Here is a 21,095-nt window from a genome sequence, read left to right on the forward strand (position 1 = left end):
GTTAATGGTCCCAATATGAGACTTCAGATTTGGCATTTCCTCTTAGTTTCTCATGCATTCTGATATAAAGATTATAGTGTGGTAAACATAATCTGAATAATTAAATACCTGTCTATAACTGTTCCAGCACCCCAAACATTACCCTGAATTCTAAGGTTGGCACTAAAAGTCCTTTTTAATCATTTGTCTTTAAAACTCTACTAGTTCTCTAATCAGATCTTTCCTGGCTTGATTTTCTCTTAAGTGATAGCAGTTATGCAAAGCTTCCAGTTGTAGTGACTCTTTGAGCTCAGAAACAACAAAAAACCCACTAATGTCTTTGTTTCAATTTCAAATAAAAGTTACTTGCCATCGCCTTTTCTTCCAGATTAAAAATAAGCAAACAAAAAGAACAGAAGCTTAATAGAACATTTGCAAGTGAAAATACTTTTACTTATAATTACTTCCTTAGTTTTGATATTTTAGGACAAACAAAATAAGTAAATTTTTACTTTACAGATTCTGGAAGAGAAATGTAAACATTCACCCTTTTTGTCAAGTTAGTATGCCAACTAAATGTATCTTCATTTGTTTTTTGTTTTTTGTTGTTTGTTTGTTTTGGTTTTTTACTTTTTAGTAAAAGTTAACTAACCAACAGCAGTTGCATAATCTTCACCAAAGAGTACATCAGAAAGTATGTTGTGAAAAAAAAAAAAAAAAAGCTATTCTCACAGTACACTTAGGCATTTTTTAGGCCTATAATTTTATTTGTTTCATGATAGTCAATAAAAAAGTTTTAAACCTGTGTTGGAGGCAGAGACCTTGAATGGGTGGAATGGGTACACTTTGAGCTGACTAGACTATGCCATGGTTCTTTTGGTTCTGTCAGGTGCTGCCAGCCATAGGATTTAAGGCTGACCATAAAATTTGCCTCTACCAACGTATCTTTGAGAGGGAAAGGAAATGTTTTTAATAATCATAGGATAATGGATATAAACAGGGCAAACATAGCTGTTTTTTTTTTTTTTTTTTTTTTACCAAACTGGGACTTGCAATTCATCACAAGTAATGGAATGTAACTGGAGCTTACTCTTTCTCTGATCTTTTCCTTTGAATTCTTTTTTAAGCCAGGAGAGGCCCTTTCTCTCAAGACTTGGAGCTGTAAGCTTGTGAATTTGAATCTGTCTTAGACTTTGTCACCTACCATGAGTGGAATTTATTAATTGTTGAGCAAGTAAGGTACAACAAAAACAAAAGGGAACACAAAAAAAGAAAATAAAGAATTGTGAAGTTTCCTTGGTTTCTGATACTTATTGCTCAGAGAATCATCTTGCCCTCACTGGTTGGTTATACAAGCTAATAAACCCCATCTATGCTTAAACTTATTCACAGTGGGCTTGTTACTTGCCAACAGAAGTATCCTAATACAGATGCTTCAATTTTAAGGGAATTCACTTATATAGGCATTTTCTCTGAGGCAAGAAAAGGCAGAAATTTTTAGTTTGGGGAACATAAATCCTCTTTGCCCCTCTTTTCTTTAGATTTGGCTGTTATGGATTCACTCCCTTTTGGCTTGCCTGTTTGGATAATATTAACCTGTTTCCTCATCATCAAAGGATCATTGTGCTAGGAAAAATGAGGCTATATGCTTGTCTATACTACATTAAAAAATAATCCTTATAGTTTTTTTTTGTAAGCCAACTTAATTCACCAGGAAACTTAATTAACTTTTGTGGCAAACACTTTTTAGTAATAAAGTTATATTTTCCTAAGTAATTTTTGCTGTATCTATCAACAACAAGCCAACCAACACTTTTCAATTATATATTTTTTTAAAAATCTGAATTTTATTGGTTTCTCTCTGTCCCCAGCCTGTTTTTTCAACTTTTCCTTCAATCTTGTGTGTTCCCCTTATTCATTTAGTAAGTTTATTTTACATTAGACAAAAGAAGTCATTCCTGCCGAAACCTGTTTGGCTCAGTGGATATTCTGTTGGCCTGCGGACTGAAAGGTCCCAGGTTCGATTCCAGTCCAGGGCATGTACCTTGGTTGCGGGCACATCCCCAGTAGGGGGTGTGCAAGAGACAGCTGATTGATGATTCTCTCTCATCTATGTTTCTAACTCTCTATCCCTCTCTCTTCCTCTCTGTAAAAAAATCAATAAAATATATTAAAAAAAAGAAATCGTTCCTTATTTACTCATAATCAAAAGATAATAGAAATATAAAGTATGTTTCCAACCAAAAATACTCAGAGAAATGTAGCACATTGGGAATTGGTTTTCTGATCAGTTATTTTATATTTTCACTATGGAAATCTAGATGTCCGTATCATGCAATGGTGAAATGCATAATTGATTTATTGCCTAATGTAACTAGAACCACAGTCCCATTGAGGTCAAGATTGTGTGGGATCATGAGAGCATTAGAACAATAAATGAATGAGGAACTATAGAACTGCAGAGATTGCTTCTGAAGTCTTAGGTAATTCAAAGAATTTCTATTTCCTTATCTTGATGAGTAGAATGAAACTGAGAATTCTCTATTAAAATATTTCTTATTTCTGTATCTGCTAGGCTGATATAATAAAAAATTCAAGCCCAGAATTTCCTTCTATGGTTTTTTTTCTAATTTAAATTGTTTATTGTTTAAGTATTACATATATCTCCTTTTCCCCCCTTGACCTCTCCCATACCTCCACTCCCCCTAGTACATGACCTCACACCCCTACCCTCCCCCACCCCATCTGTGTCCATTGGTTATGCTCAGATGCATACATACAAGTTCTTTGGTTTCTTAATTAGGCAGTCTAGTGAATTCATAGACTTGAATAGGTCTCTTATAAAAGTAGGGCATTAGTTAACAGAATAGACCAAAAACGGGGATAATTGATGGAAAGACATAGAGGACCTACAAATTCTCTGGTGCATTCCCAACTAATAATCCCAGAGAAGATCATTCCTTCTCCATTGCCTATAGAAGTTATTAGCTGGTTCTCCCTAAATTAAAAACTTTAGTATTTCCCTAAGGGAGATCACACTTGCAGGAGGGAACCAGCAATGGCCCTCTTGTATCTCTCCTCATGTCTTCTAAATCATTTCAATAAACCAGGAACTAGCCTCATGAACACTTTCAAAGGGATTTTTGAAACTATTTTTGAAAAATTTTATATGCAGAACCTAATTGTAGGACTGAACTGTGAATTATAGTATGAGTTGAATATTCAAGAGTTGAGTTGTTAACAGGACTCCACTTAGGAGTGATGTTGAATGCAGTAAATAGTCTTGTGCAATTGATTGTTTGGTTCCCAAATTCTTAGGTTGAATAGTGCAAACCTGAACCAAGTAGTGGGCAAAGAAAGTTGGAGTGAGAAAACAAAGGAAAAATTCAACAACACCAAGAATTTAAAATGCTGGAAATTTTTTCTATGTTATCCCACCCCAGCATATGTTTCACAGAAGAATCCAGAAAGCAATTGTGTTAGTTTCCCTAGGCCTGTCATAATAAAGTATGGCAAAGTGAGCAGCTGAAACAACAGGAAATTTGTCTCACAGTTCTGGAGGCTAAAAGTCGGACTTCAAAGTGTCAGCAGGGTTGGTTCCTTAAAAACCATAGGAGGAAGATGTTCCATGTCTCTTTCCTACCTCTGGTTTTGTAGTTGTCAATCTTTAGCATTTTTTGGCTTGCAGATGACTTCATCATTGTATGGCGTTCTCTCCACTAAACTCTACTTTTTTTTTATGACACCAGTCACATTGAATTAGAGAAAACACACTAATGACCTCAACTTGAACATCTACAAAGACCCTTTTCCCAAAGAAATTTACAGTCAAAGGTACTTGGATTAGAACTTCAACATCCTGGGGGAAGACATAATTGAACCTTAAACAACTAAAGATCTGAAAGGTTATTTTGTTAAGTAAAGCACCAAAGCACCGGTATATATTTACACTGATCTCTTTGTGCCTCATTATTTATATCATAGAATTGAATATGCAAGAATGAAAGAGACTTTCAAATTTATTTCAGGGAAGATTTGGGTTAGATACTAGTACTCTTTCAATGTCCATTTCTACAAAGTCTCTTCAGTTAGCAAGAGTTTAATTTTGTTTCTAAAAAAAAAAAAAAAGAAAGCACAAAATAATAAATAGTGATTTTTCCCTTAAAACTTGTAATCAATTTATAATTCTTGATTCTGTATATGGGGGTATTCCTAACATAAAAATGCTTAGCACATTGGAAAGGTGATTTGAGTTGAAATTGATATAGTTTAAAAAAGAGTGGGAAAACATTACATATTTTTCCACTACCACTCCATTAAAGTGATTTGTCTTAGATCTACTTAGTAAACAATCAAGCAATATTTATTGAGAGGACTAATTAATCAATCAGTTTCTTAAGTAGAATATTACTTATTCTACTTAAGAAATTATTCTACTTACTTTAGAAAAAATATTATTTATTTTACTTAAGGAAATCTATTATTTCCTGGGATAGTTAAACAGTACAAATAACTGAAGAAGTATAGTTAGAAAGTTATGATAAATAATCGTGTAAACACTGTTGATGTCACAGATGGAAATGCAGTTGGGAAAGGGGAAGCCTGGATGCCATAGAGGTCATCACTATTATCCAGATAAAGGGGTTTCTCAGTGTTATAAGCACAATCAAAATCACTTGTAAAATAAACATATTTTACAATAAATAAAATGGAATTTTATCATGCTGATGATTAAATAAACACCAGCATTCTCCTTGTAGCTTGGTTTTAGTAAGATCACACCATTAATAAAGCAAATTAAATATGAAGCATTATGTGTGATGTTTACCATAAAATCCTAATGCAGAAACATTTAGGTAAAGTATTATATTCCATCACTCTGCATTTCAACATTATAATGTCAATCAGTTCAGGCAACTGAACAAATCCAAACAAATTAGTTAAAATAAAATAAAAGTCTGTCAACATTAGTACAACTTCTGAGAATTATGGGTTTGACAGTCAAGGTATTTTTGTTAATGTCTTCTTTATGAGTAATAGTTTTATGTCTAGAAAATGCAGATAATTCATCAGAACTTTTTTTTGTTTTTGTTTTTGTTTTTTTTACTACAGGGTCTGATGAAGTTGTGAAATCCTCCCTTCAGATAGCTCCTTGCTCAGAGATACCTAGTGAGTTTGCTTTCACTCTGCATGTGTGTCTATAAAACTGAATTCTATTACAAAGTTACCAAGAGACAGTGACTTTGCTTGATGCATTGAATTCCACAGGCAGGATTCAATGATGTATCTAATGCATCCAGTTTAAGAATAGCCTAATAAACAACAAGGAATAAGCAGTTCAGGGTATCAACAAGTTGCAAAGTTAATATTACTGTCTATTCCTGAAAAGTCCCAGTTAAGACCAGATTAGCTGAATGAATAACCTAAGAGAAAAGCTGTGCTTACCAATTAGCTCTGCTGAATCATCCCAGCAGGAGAAAGAAGACCCACATAAACAGAGCATATTTCTCAAATCTCCTGGTTGGAAGAGATGTGGCTAACTGGGATGAAGAATACATATTTGAAATGATTTATCCCTGTTCATTTGTTATAGACAAGAATAAGGTTAGTTAGACTTAATTCACCACCAGTTTAAATATTTGCATTTTATTTTTTCAAAGTTCTGTAAAATGTAGAAAAAGGTTCTACATCTAAAAGATCTTAGATTATTTTCTCTTATTTTCAGCAAAAATATGGACTTTTTAAATTATAAATAATTAGAAAACTAAAAGAGAATAATTTGAAATAGTATGTGTTTATCTGCCTACACACACAATGTTCTAGGAAGAGACAGACACACAAGCACAAAATCAAAACTACAAACAAGACCATCTGTTTATTTTGAGCCTCTGTGACACAAATATATGTACTACTTCAGAATCAATACAAAACATTCCATTTCTCTCTTCCTTCAGAATATATGTGGGATACACACACACACACATACACACACAAACATTTGACTATATACATATAAAGAGAAATTTAAATATTCCTTTTGGGGTAAGAGTTAGAGTTATCTAGAACTTTAATAAACCCAGAAATACCCCAAAAGAATTTTATTTCAATAGTTCCTAAAATAATTTATGTAGTATTTATTCAATAATAAATACTTATAGCATGTTCATTGTCCTATTACTTCAGAAATGCAATTTCATTTGAATTGTTTGGTACAAAAGGTCGTTTGGTATGTGTTTGGGAGGACTGTCACTCACTTTCATGTACTCTTATTTTCTTTTTTTATGGATTGTTTTTAAAGATGCCGCCTATATAATTATTTTATATGGTAATTTGACTTGTATTTCTGGCTTCATAAAATGCTGTGCTTAGCAGGCTTAGTCACTGCTTATTACTATAAACTCATATACCACTTCATTCTCAAATGATTGTTTTCTTCAAAAAATAAAATTTCAAATTAGCAGTACTTTGATAAATCAACATGTAGGTTCTAAGCAATTAACCTAAAAATGTATACTTATTCCTGAGTGATTATTGAACATATTAATATCTGTTGGTCCTGAGATCTGTAGTGCTCAGTCCTTGCATATATACATCTTAATGAATTGATGCATAGCTTCTAATTGTACTTGAGAAATAGCTGTACATGCTCCAGATATACTTCAATTGCAACAATATTTACATAATTACTAATAATTTGAGTAAGCTTCAAGATGCACTGGGGATATTTAAGAATACAAGCTTTATTTCAATAATTGAAAAACTAATATTTGAAATCTTAAATGTGAAAGATGGTAATATCCATTTTGTATGCATTCCTTTATTCCTTATTTCCCATTCATTTATTCAACCATATGTAGTAAGTATCTTTTATATGTAGAACTATAATATTATTGAAAAAGATTTAGGAGTGGTACCAAAGTGTGCTTGAAATTGCATTTCACGCTTATTTTGATACAGCAAGTTAATACACTGTTAGTGAGTCTAGTTTCAGTTTTTGGAGTGTTACATCATAGCATTATTTTAAAATATGACATGGATAGCTGAGAATAAGAAAAAGTAATTCATTTTACTAGTAAAAAATATAACCATGACCACATCAGGAAGGTGGAGGAAAATATTGATATAAATCTTATTCCTAAACAGAATTAGGTTCCACTTAGACATAATCATCTAAAACTTTAATATGCAAATCAGATACAGAGAATTCACTTGAACTAATTAATTTGATGCTAACCATTAAATTAAATTCAATATAAATAAAATTTTGGAGAGATGTCAGAAGTGACACTTTATTTTTCTTCTAAATTACCCTTTTATAGTTGGGATAAAATTCACTGTTTATGGCAGTAGCTATAAGTAAATGTGTTCTAGTGAAGAACATGTGTATATAAAATTAATATATTTGAAGTAATAAAATTAAGTAACAATAATGCAGAATTTGGAGAGCAAAATAATTTTGTGGAATATTTTTACATGGAGTCCAAAATATAACGAAAAAGAAACCAGGTAGTTGAAAATATCAGCAATATTACCACATATATCATATGTACAAAAATTTATAAAGTTAAAACATCTTTAAAAGGAGGAATTATCAGAAGCCTTGGTCTTTGAAAGACCAAGAAAAGAACAAAATTAAATAAGAATATGTTTAAGAATAAAATAATTAGATTGCTTAAAAAGGCAAAGAATTTTATATATTAAGGGAATATGTTTATGGAAAAATCAAGCTATTAATCATGTATTAGGCAACAAAATATATTTAATTATCAAAAGGAATAATTCTATAGACTACTATTTTTTAAATCCTGTCAGACAAAAATGAATATCAATATTCATATCAATATCCTAAATTAAATTAAACATGTATGTATATACACACAAGAACACACACACATATATGTATGTTCATGTGTGTGTGAATATATATATATATAAAATTCCTAAATGATAAAAATATATTTTAATAATGAAACTGATACATTACTTTTATATCGTTACTACTGCATGAATTCATGCATGGGTGGGGTCCCTCAGCCTGGCCAGTGATCAGGGCCAATCAGGGCCATCTCGCCCAGTTCCAACCAGGGCCAATGGGGGCTGGCCAGCCAGGGAAGGGCCGCAGGAGGTTGTCTGGCTGAGGATGGCCCAAAGGAAGGCTTCAGGGTGTGTCAAGCCCATCTTGCCAAGTCCGGCTAGGCTGGACCCCAGCAGCAAAGCTAACCTACCAGTTGGAGTGTCTGCCCTCTGGTAGTCAGTGTGTGTCATAGTGACTGGTTGAGCAGTCGACTGGTCAACCAATTGGTCAGACATTTAGCATATTAGACTTTTATATATATAGATAACTGCACTCAGAAGAAAGTTTCCATTGTTAAATATAGAATGATTAAAGTAAATTTATTTTATATGCAACCTGAGAATATAGAGAATGCAAAAATAGAAAATCTAAGAATGATAAGATTGAAAAATGGAAAGTGATTAGATAAAGTTAGAAAAAAAAAACATATCAATAAGGAAGCCTTTAGTCATAAGTAAAGAAAACCCTGATTCAATTGACTTGATCAGTGACAATCTTTTAGAACATATAGTATCCCTGGGGCTCCAGTGATGATCTTTACCCAACCCTTTCTGTGTGTTGGATTTCACCAAAGACCAGCTTTACTTATGTGTACAACATGGTCATAAATTCCTAGGAGTCCCTTCCAGATATGATGACATCTAACTATGTATTATTTTATGTCTCTTTTGAGGCCTAGGAATACTAATTCCATAAATTTCTCAATATAGTTTCCCACCCTGCTTTTGACTAAACCAATCAATGAAAAGAAAAATAGAATAAAGATTACAGTACTGTCTCAGAACAATTAGGATTCCAGTCTCTGGACTAAGTCATAAGTGTCTACCCTGAAACACATAGCTATTTAAAGGAAGCTGGATCTTTCAAACACATAGAGACAATGTCTTCTAAAAGAAGAAGAAAAAACATGATAAATATAACTAAATTCTACTTATTTTAAAAAAACTGAATGCACACAATTATAAGCACAAATCAAGTTTAATTAGGTAAAATGCTGTGGGTGAATGTATAATACAGAATAGATGGAACATTAGAATGGTGCATAATTTGAATAAAATGGGTGAGATGGATGATTTTAAGAAAATCCCAGTGCTAATTAACATAAGTAGAAGGAATATATTTAAACAAAGGCAAAACTTTCCAAAAGCATTTCTAAAACTGTGCTTGACTGTTGCAAATAAATGCTTTATCTTTTTCAGAGTTAAGGAAAAAAAAAAATAGAACATTCTGATTACTTTCCAAAATCAGCATATCTTATATGAAATCATTACATAGATTTTTAAAAAGTAGAAAATTATAGACCAATCTCACTTATAACTATGGATGAACCTAATCTATTAGGATTAGGTTCAGGTAAAGCAAAAGTAAATGCAAAATTAGAGTCACTTAAGATGGAAGTTTATTTCTTATATAAATGAAGTCAAAATATAGGCAGGTTGTGACTGATATGCCAGCTGCAGAAACATTCCAAGTTTCTGCTACTTTTATTTTCCACTTTCCGAGTGTGAGGTTTCCTTTCCAAGTCATAGTCTAGGATGGCTGCTGGACCTTCAACCATAACACAAAAGTTTTAGGAGACAGGAGGAAAGTCAACAAGTACCATATAGCCTAGTGAGATCTCTTTAAGAAAACTACCCAGAAGTCACACATAATACTTGTATTGAGTAAGCAGAACTTAGTTACTTGGTTACATCTGGATTCAAGAAAGACTGAGCAGTGTAGTCATTTAGCTGAACACATTGCAGCTCAAAGACAGCAAGGCTCTGTAACAAAGAAAGAATGGGAGTTTCTACCATGTATGCAAAAATCCTTAATAGGAAACTACCACATCTAATCCACAAATGTATTAAAAGAACATTAAAACATGACCGTGTTGACTTTATCCCCAAATGAAAAGAGAGTTTAATATTCTAAGGTCTATTTGTAGCATTCATAATATCACAAAATCAAAGGAGAAGGATTATCTCAATAGTTTGAGAAAGATGATTTGGCAAAATCAACTCCTGAAGAAGAAAAGTTCTAATTAAAATTACTATTTAACATGATAAATAAAAGATCTAAAAAACAAAAAACAAATGTGACATTTAAAGGAAATTTTTAAAGTAATTTATTTTATGTCTTGAACCATTCAAAGATGTCTAATTTTATTAATATTATATATCACTTTTCTGATAATGCTTTTTACTTAAAATATCTTCAGTATTTTCTTAATATTAATACAAATAAGGGAGTTATATAAGGGCTTATGTGGTTAGGAGAAAAGCCCTTCATGGGATTCTTGGATAATCCTACCCAGACTCTGTACTCAAGATACACACACACACACACACACACACACACACACACACACACACACACATAAAGGGTTAGGGGTACGAAGCCATGATTATAAGTATCATAAAAATATTTTTTTTCTCTAAAGACAAATTCAAAAGACAAACTGAAAAAAAAAACACAAAAAAAAACTAGAAGTAATATATATAAAGCAAATTGTTAGTAAAAATTACAGAAATAGCATTCTTTTTTATATATCCACAATGGAATTAAATTGAAAAGCAATTCTATGCACACTAACTATAGCAGAAATAAAATATGAATAACCAAACTAAAAGAAATTATATTGAGAAAACTAAATGTTAATGAGAGACATCAGAGAATACTTAATATAAGGTGAAGGATAGCATATTCTTGGTTTGGAAAGGTGCTATGGTTTGAATGCATTTGTCCCCCCACCCCCCAAAAAAGTATATGTTGAAAATTCATGCCCAAGGTGATAATTTTAGGAGGTGGGGCTTTGGGTAAGTTAATAGCTCATGAAGCAGAACCCTCATGAATGGGATTAGTGACCATATAAAAGAGGCCTCAAAGAGCTATATCGTCCCCTTTCAGATACGAGGCTACAACCAGAAGTCAGAATAAGACCCTTGCCTGATCATGCTGGCACTCTGACCTCAAAACTTCTGGACTACAGAACTATGAAGAATAAATTTTTGTTCTTTATAAGTTATCCAATCTGTGTTTTTTTGTTATGGCAACCCAGACAAAGACAATATTTAACATGTTTATGTGTTCTTAGATGCATACTATTAAGGGGAAATAATTAACATTTTTAAATAATAAGATAAATTCTATGTTAAAGAGTACCCAGTGGACAACTTGAATGGTAGGCAAAATTCTTCCTGAGGAGACATTTCATCTGAGCTGTGAATGATAAAGAATCAGGCATTCTAATGCCTGGGTTGTGATTATTCCAGCAGAAGAAATATAAAATAAAATAAATTATCAGGTCAAAATAAGTTGAATTCAAAGGAATAAAGAAGATTAATTTTTTTATAAGAATGTACAAGAGGGAAAATGAACTTAAGGGATAATCAGTCGAGGGATAATCAATTACAACAAATATTTCAGCAAGATTTTATATAGAAATTAATAAGGGATTCTAAAATTTATAGCATTTCTAAGGAAATAAAATAGACAAACAGTTTTGAGAAAATAGGAACAAATAGGCTCTAAAGTACTTGGTCTGAAGATTTAGGATTAAGACATCATAATGAAAACAATGCTGTATTCATAAATGATAGTCATATCAATCAACAGACCAAATTAGGAAGCCCAGAAGTAGACATGAATGGCAGTACATTTTTGACACAGTGAAAAGTTAATTCAGGCCTTATCTTGTTTGGCTCAGTGGATAGAGTGTCAGGCTGTAGACTGAAGGGTTTGATTCCATCAAAGAGCATATGCCTGGGTTGCTTGCTCAATCCCCTGTGGGGAGTTGTTCAGGAGGCAGCCATTCAATGATTCTCTCAGATCATTGATTTTTCTATTTCTTTTCCCCTCTCCTTTTCTCTCTAAAATACAAAAAAAAAACCCAACCAAACAAACAAAAAAACAAACAAAAAAACAACATTTAATTCAGTCCAGGAGGATGGTCTTGTCTACAATGGAGCTGGAATATTTGCACATCTATGTGCAAAAATAAAATTTAATTCATACCTGTAGCATTATCTGAAGTGCATTATAGAACTGCAGAGATTTTAGGGGAAAATGTTCATTACCAAATATATTAAATAATGATTTCTTAGGTAGAACACCATTCACATGATTCATAAGAGAAAAATATCTAAATTGGAATTTATCAATATTAACTTATGCTTTTCAAATTATACTGTAAATAAAATGACAGTTCACTGGGAGAAAATATTTTTAGTTATATATCATACTAGAGGCCTGGTGCACGAAATTCATGCATGGGGTGGGGGACTGTGTCCCTCAGCCCAGCCTGCATTCTCTCCAATCTAGGACCCCTTGAGGGATGTCCAACTGCCAAGTGGGATCAGGCCAAAATGGGCAGCCGGACATCCCTCTCACAATCAAGGACTGCTGGCTCCCAACTGCTTGCCTGCCTGCCTTCCTGATTGCTCCTAATTGCTTCTGCCTGCCAACTTGATCACCCCCTAACCACTCTCATGCCAGCCTGATAAATGTCTAACTGCTCCCCTGCCAGCCTGTTTGCCCCCAACTTCCCTCCTCTGCCAGCCTGGTCACCCCTAACTGCCCTCCCCTGCAGCATTGATCACCCCCAACTGCTTTCCCTTGCAGGCCTGGTGTCTCCCAACTGCCCTCCCCTGCTGGCCATCTTATGGTGGCCATCTTGTGTCCACATGGGGCAGCCATGTTGTGTGTTGGAGTGAAGGTCAATCTGCATATTACTCTTTTATTATATAGGATAGAGGACCAATAGGATTGGGTCTAAAATAGCAATCAGACATCCCTAGAGGGGTCCCATATTGGAGAGGGTACAGACTAGACTGAGAGACACACACCTCTGTGCATGAATTTTGTGCACTAGGCCTCTAGTACTATATAAGAGTTTTGCTTAAAATGCTGGAATAAAATACAAGTCTTTTGTGAAACATTAACTAGGAATACTTTTGTTCTGGCATGAAATTTTCTCTGTGATCCCCTGAAGGACTTATGGTAGGGGAGAACTTGTCGCACGATATCACCTGAAACTACACAAAGGAAAGTGCTACTAGGACCAAAACGTCTTTCCAGAAAGTGGGAACTTAATTCAACAAAATTGTTCAATAAAACTGTTATTAAGTAGCTCTGATTGAACAAACCCACTGTTACATGCTATGCTTAAAAATAATTTCACCATCCAAGGCTAGTTGCTCTTTTGGCTGTGGTCTGAACAGAGAGATTGCAAGTGATGATTTGCAGTCAAGGTAGAAGCACTGTGAATAAAATGTCCTCGCTCGCTGGCTTTTGTTTGTTTATTTTTTGTCCATTGGTTTACACACCCACTCAGGACAATGGAGTTCTGGAGCTGCTCCCATCAGCACTTGAACCTAAACTGGCCATTCCTCACTCTGCCTTCATTTTCAGTGATGGCAAGCTAGCAGCCCCATAGAGGGGACACGAGATGGCCACCACAAGATGGCCATAAAGACAAAAGCTGAAAAAAGTTAAAAGGTCCTTAGGGATGTTAAAACACTGACATTTCTTCAGTAACATGTTTTCTACTTTAAAGATATATATCTAATTTAAGATTATTTGTGTGTGTGTGTGTGTGTGTGTGTGTGTGTGTGTGTGTACACACACAAGTTAAACTTTGATTTATTATCTTGTAACAACTTCTAGGAGTCAAGGAGACATATAGAACCCTTTATGGATGGGGTCTGCAAACCAGAGGATCTTGGGCCAAACTGTATCTGTGTTACTCCCAATTAAGAAATTTAAAAAATATTTTAAAGGACTATTTTAAAAAGCCAAAAGAAAACAAAGAAGACAATGTGACAGAAACCACATGAGACTTGAAAAAACTAAAAGTACAATATTTACTATCTGGCCCTTTGTAGGAAAAAGTTGTCATTCTCCGCTTTAGGGCAAGGAAAGTAAAAGGCAGGTGATTATAACCAGGCAAGGCACGTTTCTCTTGTAATACACAGACTCAGGATCTAATAAAACTATTGCAGAATTGTTTGGTAAAGAGATACACTTACTTATTCAAAAATAGTCTTTTTATGAAGGGTGACATTTTTGCAGCTTTACTACATCAATTAGTTTTAGGTCATTTACTAAGGTTTTGCTAAGGTGAACAATGAATTTTACTTATACCAGAGGAAAGCTTGTCTATTCACCACCAAGACCTGAAAATAAATAGCTGTATATATTTGCAGGAAACCCATTCTAGAAATTCATAAAATATTAGTTCCCCCAAACTGTTTTATAAATCTTCTCTTCAAGGAATAAAGCAAACCAACTAAAACAGCTGGGGTTAGAGTTTCATTTTCCCATCCACTGGTTGGTGGTATGACCTTAGGCAATGTACTAGGCAGTTTCTCTCCTTCAGTTCTTTTCCTCAGCTCTATAAAGTGGAACAAAATAAAATCTATAGTATTGGGCTATAGTCAGAATTAAATAATGACAGCAAAATGCAGTCACAGATTAGGTGCTCAGTAATTGCTATTATTGCAAAGTATTCCTAAACTAGGCTTTCCATTTTTAGTTACTGATACCATCAAATCTCTTTCAATTGGTTGATAGATCTAGCTAGCCACCTAGCTATATATATGTGTGTTCCTGGATAAGCAATATGTTTCTTTCTCTATTTGCAATTTAATTTTTTTTTTAAATTGGAATATGCCTACTTTTGACTTTGAGTAAAATAATACACATGACTTTTAGAATAAGCATCTGAATTCAATGATAAGTTATACATTTTAGGAGTCAACCTTTAAAGCAATACCTGCCTTTGAAGAGTTAAGACATGACTAACCCTTTTGGGCATCATTCCATAATGTCAGAAAATGAGAAATTTGCCATGATTTAATGTATTTTGTTTTCCCTCCCTGTGATGTTTGGATATTCATGGTTTCCTTTTGTGATATGGCTAAATGCTTAAATTGTTTGACTTAAATGTTCTCTGAAGCCTCTGACAATGCATGAATACCAGAGACTAAGAAACCATTACCATCCTTTCAGAGCTTTCCAAATAACTTAATGTCTAAGAGAATTAAATTGGAAGAAGTCTGCTTATCTCAGATACTGTACCCCCAGTATGACTCATTCAGGATAGAATTTAATAAGCCCCAAGTACTAAAGACAATGTCACCTTGTAACAAATGACGATAATTGAACCTTGGGGAAAGCTTCATAAAGAAGCATGCCCTTGCTTGGCCTGTGATTCTGCAACAGAAGGGAAACTAGAGGACAAGACCGTCTGTGCACCCAAGTAGAGTAAACATCGATCCCGAATAAATGGGTCATAGATTCCTGCATTTCTTTGGAGTTTTGACCGTTTGAAATGAGAAGCCTGTCAGGTGATGTTGAGTATTCTGAATTTCAAACTCTATTACATTTCCAGGGGAGCACAGTAATAAGTAGTTTTAAGTTCAGCAGTGCAAGGCAGCACCACGTGGCTTGGATTCTGCTAACATAAGAGTGATCTAGTTAGATGGAATGCTCCCTGGGATAACATTTTAGTTTTCCCTTTTGGAGTTAAAAATAAAAATAATGCCATTTTCTCTCTCACCAAGGTGTTCTTTTGTAGGCTTTTCTGGTGAAGTTACAATAAACCCATATGGATGAAATAAACAAGTTTCTCATTCAGATCCCCTGTGTATAATCCACATCAACCTAATGTTTCCAATTGACTTAAAATAAAAGTCAGATGCTTGAAATCTATTACCATGGGAAGAAGGGAAATGAGAAAAGCTTACAGAATGCACAGAAGACACAAGAAAGCATATTAAATCGCATACTGCATTTTCACACTTTTTGACAACTTGTGGTCAAATATTATCTTAATTCTGTGTGTTGAAATCTAGTGGTTAAAGCAATAGGACTTAGACTGCATGTATACCCGGGGGAAAATAAACAAAATTTTATTACACATATAGCTTTGGTTTGCTCAGAAACAATAGAGGCCCAAAGATAGTATCATAAGAAACAGAGTTTGAGAACAGGAAGGGATTTTGAAGTGATTTATTCCAACTCTGCCTTGTTACAATGAAGAAGTCAAAGGTTGGAGCCCTAAGGGATTCTGGTTTGTCCAAAGTTCATTTTTAAGTTCTTTATTTTTTTCTTTCAAACAAATATAATGGTTTAAAAATTTTAATAAAAATGTAGGTATTTGCATTTGGTTCAAAAGGATTTTATAATTTTACCTTGACTTTGAAATGTGGTGCATGATTTTTGCATTATTTTGCATTTATTTAATAAATGTAGTTCTTTGTAGCACTTGAGTAAAAGTAATTGATATTGATTACTCAGTTACTAAGTTATATTTTATTAGCATATACAATAGTTAGATTGGGGAGACATTTTGTTGTTGTTCTGAATATGCAAATATATATAGGATTTGCATACTCAGAACAACAAAATGTTTCCCCAATCTAACTATTGTATAAGCTAATAAAATATAACTTAGTATCTGAGTAATCAATATCAATTTATATATATATATATATATATATATATATATATATATACACACACACACACACACACACACATATATATATATATATATATATATATATAATTGTTATATAAATACGTTATTAGCTTTGTTATTTGTTATTCTATTGAATTTTTATTGGACTTCTGGCCTCCAGAACTCTGACACAATACATTTGTCTTTAGTCACCGAGTCTGTGTTATTTTGTTAAAGCAGCCATAGGAAATTGATAGGCCATTTTTGACTCATCATTCCTTGAGTGATAAATGTTTTAGATACCTTATTGCTTGGAGTAATCTAAATAGATTATTTAAGAAATCCCTTAGGATCAGAGGCTCAGAATTTAAAGAAAGCTCCAGTGCCACACAATGACAAATCCCAACCTACTCTTAGAATTTCTCTTTATTTAGGCCTTCAACTTAAGTGCCTCCAGCAACAAAGAACTTATACTGTTCAGTCCATATTTTCCATTTTTAGACTGGTCTGTTTACCAAAAAGGAAAGCAGTTATTTTTTATCTGATATGAAAAATTCTTTGATTTTTTTTACTTATTAATCATTAAGAGACATATTTAGTATGTTTAAATCATTTTCCAACTTATGGCTTTTCAAATAAAATTTTAAGAGCTTTCCAAATCTTTCCTTCTTTAAGACTATTTGCTATTAGAGGCCGGTTTGGCTCAATGGATAGAGCGTTGGCTTGGAGACTGAAAGGTCCCGGGTTCTATTCCCGTCAGGGACATGTACCTTGGTTGCAGGCATATCCCCAGTAGGGGGTGTGCAAGAGGCAGCTGATCGATGACTCTCTCTCATCGATGTTTCTAACTCTCTATCTCTCTCCCTTCCTCTCTGTACAAAATCAATAAAATATATTTAAAAAAAGACTACTTGCTATTAATTATCAAGTTATCATTTGATATGAACCTCTGACTTGAACACATTTTTAAAGTAAAATTTTATTGATTTAAAAGAAAAAGGGAAGGAAAGAGAGAGAGAGAAAAATCAATGATGAGAAAGAGTCATTGGTAGGCTGTCTTCTGCCTTCCCCCTACTGGGTATAGTGCCTGCAACTTAGGCATATGCCCTTGACCAGAATTGAACCTGGGACCCTTCAGTCCCTAGGATGACGCTCTGTCCACTAAGCCAAACAAGCTAGGGCTGACTTGATCATTTTTAAGGTGGCTTTCTTGGACCTGCAAAATCAGCATCACCTGGAAACTTAATAGAAAAGCAAATTCGTATGCCTCAACCTCAGACCTACTGAATGGAAAACTGGTGGCTGGACACAGCAATATATTTTAACAAGACCTCCACTTGATTCTGATACTTTGCAAAATTTGAGAGCCATTATCTAATCTATCCTGCAATATTATCTTTATTATAACTTAGCCCTGAAGTAATCATAATTATTTTCTAGATAAAATGAGATATTATTAAAAAATTATGTCACATGTTTGGAGATTAATCTATACAGGCACTCTTCAGGCTATGTTGGACCCGACATATACCGTTTCATAGTTATGTCACCATCTCCCATTTATTTATATAAAAAACTTCCATCATTTCAACATATGTACATATGTGCTTTATGTGTTTTTTTTTTATTTACTGTATTTACCACAAGTACAGGTCAGGAATTGATATCTTTCTTTTAAATTTTTTTTACTGTTTCACTTCAATACTGCTGTGTATGTGCTCCATGTGAGTGACGTAGGTGATTGTGCAGATGGGTTCCAACTTAAAGAGAAAATTGCATTACATCGTGCTATAGGAATGGATCTCTGATGTAACCTGAAGACCTACTGTATAGTAAAAGCCTAGGAGACCCTTCAGGTGAAACAACCAGAATGACCAGTTGCTTTGATGTGCACTGACCACCAGGGCGTAGGTACACAATGCATGAGCTCCCATGGGAGGGCGGATGGCACAGCTCAGCCAGAAGCCTGGCTCACAGCTGGCGAACGCAGCAGTGCTGGTGGTGGTGGGAGCCTCTCCCACTTCCATGGGAGCCTCTCCCACCTCTGTGGCATCGCTACGGAGCAGCAAGTGGGTGGGTGATAAGGAGCAAGGGGTCCCAGACTACAAGAGAGACGTCAACTTGCCAGCTTAATCCTGCTTCCCCCAGGGTGAGTGGGCCTAAGCAGGAGGGCAGACATCCTCTGAGGGATCCCAGACTGCAAGAGGGCACAGTCCAGGCTGAGAGACCCCTCCCTCGAGTGCATGAATTTCATGCACCGGGCCTCTTAGTTTTTAAGTAAGTGTAAAAGCCTTAAAGTGATATCACCAAAATCCTCAGTGTTACTCATTTCATTAAACTTCAATTGGCTTTCACTGACTAATTTTAAGTATATTTAAATGTATGCAATTCTCGGTCCAGGAAAACATCACCATCTGTTCATAAAGGTAATGATCAAGTTAATTAACAACACAGAAAGGGATACTTTTAAATTATTAGGTAGGTAGCTGGTGTACCAATAATATCAAATCTATATTAACTTAGACACTTAGTGGGTTAATGAACTGACAGCTGTGAAATTTGTAGTGATAATATGATCATATACAAGTCAGAAGAGGAATGCGTTACCTAGAGGAGAAGTCAGCCCATCCAGCTCATTTAGAGACAATACAGTTTTATATGTGTCCGTGTGTGTGTGTACAACACAATCATACTCTATTGTTGAGCTTCATTAACAAATAGTTATTGAATTCCAATTCAATTACAGACTTGTAGGCACCAGGAATAAAGCAGAAAATAAAATGAACATAAATCCCTGCCCTTACAAATCTTTGTTCTGGTAGGAAAAAATATCAATATGTATATTTATTAAGCACATACTATGTGTCAGGCATTGTTCTAAGAACCTATAACCTGTGAGCAGAGTACTACTATTACCATTTTTAGCACATCAAGTAACAGGTGCAAAGAGATGAATTAATTTCTCAGCTAGAAATTGGTGAAGCTGCGAATAAAACTCACCAAGAGTATGGAGTTTATATTCTTAGCCACAGTATCTTATTGCTTTGTAATGCAGAGCTTTTTAAAAAAAATTGTGGTTACATAAATGGGAATATGATGGCTCCAGAATTGTGAAAAGTTCAAAAGAAAAATTATCAATAAAATTAGTCATTAAATAATGAAGCTACATGTTAAGAAACCTGTACCTTATTTTTTATAGCAAGCATCCAGTGTGGATGACTTCCAGGTAGAAAATCTTAGAATAGTGCCTTACCCAGCCAAGTTCATAAAACCTCTGATTCAAAGTTTGGCAGACTGCTTCCAATTAGGAGACACAAGAATAAGAGATGCTCTACCAAGCACTTGCTAGTTTAATGATGCCAAAAAGTCTGCCATTAACAGATATTCATCTGCTTTATTTAAGTCTTTGATATACATTAAAATTCCAACTTTCTCTTTGGGAAAACACTAGTATGATCAAAATACATTACGGTTTTCTAGGTGTTTTGTTTATTTTTAATAATGGATCTAGTAAGAAATACTATGGATATTTATTTATTTATTTATTTATTTATTTAAGAATTTAAAACTTAGAAGGAATGACCCAAATGACTAAGTCATAGAAGCAGGTAATTCAAAAGCAAAGATCCTAGATGCTTCTTGGACATAATTTGATTTAGCAAACCCTAGTTTTTAGCAACAAATAACTTTTAAGATAATGATTAATAGGTAATGATTCTCCAAGAAAAGGAGGGCAATTAAGAGGGCACATATAAGGGAGAAACTACAGTCTGCAAAATTGATATTACACAGCCTCCTGGGGACCTATGATGTGGAGGCCAGTTTTCCTCTATTCTGAGTTGACTCAACAGTGTTGGTGTTGAGTTTCAGGGTTAAAGGAGATATTTTACCCAACTGGCATGGCAGAGTTGCACTAGAGAGAACAAGGAAAAACTAAAAAAAGATAAAGTTGAGAACTTCCCAGAAGTACCTGAGACAGATTTAGAGAGGTGGATAGATAAGGATGAGTTCTTTTTAAAAAATATATATTTTTTTTATTGGTTTCAGAAAGGAAGGGAGAGGGAGAGAGCTAGAAACATTAATGATGAGAATCGTTGATAGGCTGCCTCCTGCACGCCCCCTACTGGGGATCCAGAATGGGACCAGTTAGTCTGCAGGCTGATGCTCTGAGCCAAACTGACCAGGGCAAGGATGAGTTCTTAAATGTTAAATAAAAAAATTCATCTTAATGGGAAGAAAAATGATAAGATTGAGCTTCTTACTCCACCACCTCAGCAGCTGTTACTGGTATCTAGAACCAAGAACACACAGAGACCACAAATTCAAGCCACATGTATCTGTTAATATCTTTGTTTACTTTGGGCTCCTAATTGCTAACATTGGTATCTCTGGCTCTCCTTTTAAAAGCAAATACAGACTAAATTTCAGCTTTGCTCATTCCATTGTAAACACTTGATTCGTCTACATCAACGCTGGCATGTGCCCTTGACTGATATCAAACCTGGCACTTTTCAGTATGCAGATAGGCGTTCTAGCCACTGAGCAAAACTGGCTAGGGCAAGCAGCTTATCTCTTAGGCACAGTGTTAGACAGACAGGT

The sequence above is a fragment of the Pipistrellus hanaki genome (assembly GCF_964339955.1).
Source record: "Pipistrellus hanaki genome assembly, chromosome: 7".
Taxonomy (NCBI): domain Eukaryota; kingdom Metazoa; phylum Chordata; class Mammalia; order Chiroptera; family Vespertilionidae; genus Pipistrellus; species Pipistrellus hanaki.